The sequence below is a fragment of the Octopus sinensis genome, linkage group LG6 (genome assembly GCF_006345805.1).
Source record: "Octopus sinensis linkage group LG6, ASM634580v1, whole genome shotgun sequence".
Taxonomy (NCBI): Eukaryota; Metazoa; Mollusca; class Cephalopoda; order Octopoda; family Octopodidae; genus Octopus; species Octopus sinensis.
In genome coordinates, this window is record NC_043002.1 from 30,852,156 (window position 1) to 30,857,155 (window position 5,000).

The window sequence follows — 5,000 nt, forward strand, 5'->3', positions numbered from 1 at the left end:
ACTGTTTATACCTCGCTTAGAGATTTATTATATATATATATATAATATATATATATATATATATATATAGATAGATATAGATATAGATATCGACATATATATATTCATGTATATATACATGTAGATGTAAGTATGTACATATATGTATGTATATATGCATATATTTTATTTATGTATTATACTATATATATATATATCTTGACATATATACATATATATATATGTATGTATGTATGTATATATGTATGTATGTATATGTATGTATATGTATATATATGTATGCGTATGTGTATATATTGGGTGATCCCATAAATAATGCGGTATTTTCAAATGCATGAACTTAAAGTCGGAGAAGGACGGAACAAACTACATGCATCGACTTGCTATAAAAGCAGGTAATAAGTTTACCGTGTCCTTATTTGTAATGCAAGTTTTGAAGAGCGCAATTCGATGTAAGCAGTTATTTTTTCAAAGCTATAATGGAAGTGATAAAGAAGCATATTTTGCTTTATTAGTTCAATGAAGGCAACAACGCAACGTAAAGTGTGAGCAACATTTATGCAGAATATGGGGGATCGAACAATAGGAGAGTGCCAGCGGTCGTTCCAGAAATTCCGAGCAGGAAACTACAGCGTAGGAGACGGGCCTCGTCCAGGAATGTCTGTAGAGCATGACGAGAACGTCCTGGAAACCCTGGTAGAACAAAGTCCCATCGTAACCGTTGAGGAATTAGGAGAGAAGCTTCGATTTGGTCATTAAACCAGTCACCGATACCTGCATTACAAAAAACGACCATCTTTGGTTTCAAAAATATGTCTTCTGTAGACGAGGTGATAACATTTCTGGTGGAGTATTTTTCGTCACATGCATATATATATGTGTGTGTACCTCGAGGGGTACCTCGATTGTCTTTGGAGGCGTTCTTGTATCAGGAGGGCTACATCTCTATCATCCTCCTCACTTTTTTGTACCTTTGTATGCTATGCATATATCCCTTCTTTTCCAGTGTGTATCGTGTATGCATTTTCTTATCATTTCAGTTTTATATGTAAACCCCAACACTTTATGTCTGTCTCGGTTGTACCCACCTGATTCTTCGCCCTTGTGGCAAATAAATGAAATCATTATTATTATTATTGTTGTTGTTGAGTGAGAGAGCAGTGCATGCCATACAAATGACACTGGTGTAAAATACACGAAGCTCAATATGCCCATCAAGCATACATGTCTCATAAGGGTACACCAGACACATGCAGCACAACCATATGTGCGTAACATGGTCATCTCATATCAAGATAAACAATGCATGACCTTGCAGGTGGAGCCCATTTAGAATTTTCTTCAAGTCCAGTGGCCCATCCCACTTAAGAAATCCCTCAATAACGTTTGTTTTACTGATGAACAAAACATCTTTGTTTCCAGAGGTTAATTATTCAACCCCCTAAAGAATTCCTCTCAACACATGGCTATGATGCTCCCCCACTACTTCAGCTCGTGATGAGAAATGTACATATCGTCAGCCACTAAGGGAAATTCTCAACTGGTTAAGAACTGAGCAGCAAATATGTGGTATATAGCAGAATATTTGCAGTGGCCCATTCTTTGTACCATGACAAAACAGGAACTGGGCACAATATTTGCAGCAATACACCACCACTACCGCCACCAACACCACCCTCATCATCATCATCATCATCATCATCATCCTCATCATCATCATTCATCATCATCACCGTCGTCGTCATCAACTTCATCATTATCTTCATCTTCACCATTCTCTCTGTCTGTAATACCACATTGGTAAAATGTCAGTATAATATTTCGTTCTGCCATGTTTTAGAAATATTTCGATGGAATTTGAAACGAAACACAATTAGGTCTGATGATAAATATATTTTAGCATACGTTGTAGAAATATTCCAAATTTTGTTGGAGTGACTTCCATAGTTTATATTTATCTATAAGTCATTCTTTTAACTATGACAGCTTTTGCACAGGCAGAATGAATTATAGTGATGTAGACAAGCTCATTATCAAACATAAGGGTAGAGTAGATGTAGAGCTCTTGTAAGAGCGGATAGCTATTATAAAATATATAATGTGGAACTACAAGGTTTTCTGGGGAAGAAAAACTAAAAAAATAACTAGAAAACTACTTTTTGTTCTCAAGGAAAACAACACATATAAAACGGAATAATGCTAAAAAGAGATCTCTGAAGAAGATGGTGTGACAATAACATAAACAGCTAAAAGGAAAAATTATAAACTTAAATGGTAATCTTGGGAGATGGAATTACAAAAGAATATGCTAATAGGTTGCGAGAATAGAAAAAAAATGTATAAGTAACAAAAAAAAAAGAAAAAATCAGAGAAAACTGAAACGATAGCGCAGTGAAGAGGATTAAAAGGATCTTGGTATTGGCTGAAAAATAACAGAAATCTACTCTAACAATGAGGGATTTTGTTCATGACACAAGCCCAAGGCTTCTCACGAAGCAAAAGTAGAAAGAAAGAATAATAAACATGCTTGGCAGGGTATGGAGCTAACTGGAAAATATAAGGATATGGTGATGATATTATGTTAGAAAATGTTCGGAACATCTACCATGGACCCAACACCCAACAATGTTGAATAACTAAGTTGAGTGTTTTCAAAATCTATCGGGATCGCTATATTTTTGACTTTATTTGTCATTCCCCGTTGCATGGTCATTGAAATATTCAATCAAACACTGAATTAAATTCTACTCATTTCCTAGCAGGAATGTCTTATTAAGGTTGACTTTCTATCATTCCAGAGTCCATAAAACATGTAGTACCTGTCAAAAGTTGGACTCGATGTAGTTGACTAACTCTCATATTTCAAGATTGCTGGTAATGTGCCGGATAAAATGTATATATATATATTTAATGTAGGATAAAATTTTTTCGAAAAAAAAATTTATCAATGGCCACCATATTAAAAAATACCTTTAATAGTTAAATTTTTAAACAACATATAAATAAGGGCAAACGAAAAAAATTCTAATGCCAAATAAGCCGAAATTAGACATCTTGTCCATAACCATATAATTTTTCACAATACGCACGCTACTCAAAAAAGGTCGACAGAAATTTCTCAAAAATTTCATTATTACCATATCGGACCGATTTCAGGGTTAGTTCATAAGAGCCCTTCCTTCGTCAGTGATAAATGTGGCAAAGAAATAAATGAGATACTTACTCATACCCATGGAAGAAGCAAACACTAAGTCATGAGCACAACTAAGTACCCCAAATACACCCAAAATAGAAATTCTCCAGCCCATTTTGACGCGTGCAGTTGTTATATATATATATATATATATATATATATATATATATATATATATATATATATACAATATCGCTACATATCTCACATCTGTTTTCTTTCCTCCGCCTCACTCTCTGTTTTGTATCTTATCTAAATTAACTATTACTTAACCATCCTCTTACACCCTCTCCGATGAAGGGATATAATAAATATCCTGGAAACAGCTGTAAGACCTTCTATCTATAACTGTTCTAAAATCTACACAGTCTTGGTTTCTTGTTTATCTCATTAAAAAAAATGAAATATATATCTATGTATATATCTATGTTATTATGGTTGTAGTTTTGATAATTAAATAAGGCAACATTCTAATTTTCTAAAGCTGATAAACCAACTAATGTGTTTCTCCATTTTCTTATTTGTATATAAATTATATACATATATATATATATAATATATATATATATATATATATATATATATATATATATATTATATATATATATACTAGCAGTATCGCCCGGCGTTGCTCGGGTTTGTAAGGGAAATAACTATATAAGCATTTTTAGAGAGTTATAGCCAAAAAATAGGAAAAAAATGCATTAAAAATGGAAAAAAAATTAAGGTCACTTTTTTTTTAAATCGTTGACACATCGTAGATATTTTTAGAGAGTTACTTCCCTTATATAATAGCGAAAAAAATGCATTAAAATGGAAAAAGATGATGGTAAATTTTTTTTTAAATCGTAGACTCATCGTAGGCGCGCGCTAATACCCAGAAGGGCTCGATATCACTCACGACTATAAGAAACCCGGTTTTGGTTACACTGCACCGCAAAATGTGGGAGTAGTTACGAATCTAAAGGAGACAGACACACAACTTCAGTTTTATATATAAAGATATAAGCCACGTAGTTATATACACATACTTTGTTATATACACATTCTTAAAAGAAAATGTTATTTTGAACACAACATTTATAAAGAATAAAATATTTTTTGGTTTTTCTTAACCCTTTCGTTACTATATTTCTGACCAAAATACACCCCTTATGTGTTTCAATTATTTTCTAACGTAATCATAAATTTAGTCTGGTTTCATTAAACAACAATAACTTTTTTATTTATCAATATATTAATGTGATTTTTGGAAGATAATTTAATGAAATGTTATCAACCAATTGTATACTATAATTTTTGTCACAAAGTGACTCTAATTGCAGGTAGATACAGGTAAATTCAACAATATATAAAATTATTAAAATTTTGTTCAAACATCGCTATAGAAAATGGATTATTAGCTAATATTCAGTTGGGTATACAACAAAATTTTATGATAGAATTTGTTATTCTGGGTAACTTACTGATACCCATAATAATATTTATGGCAAAATAGGCCTTAATTTCATTTAAGGTTGTGGGAAATAACAAACTATCCTTTCTTTCGTTTTGTTTACATTTTAGCGTAACAGTTCGTTTCCGCCGTAATGATTTCAAATAGGCTCTTTCGAAAAAGTAAATAGAAATAGTCTAAGGCTTTACTCTTCTGGGAAAGTCTGTGGCTTGGTCCAGTTTCTTCAGAAAAATCACCGAAAGAAACAGTTTTTAAATTTTCACTCCATTCAGGTGCCAATTCATTTTCTTAATCGCTGTCGGATTCACTGTTTTCACTTTAATAGTTGCAAACTTGCAAAGAGAAAGGAGA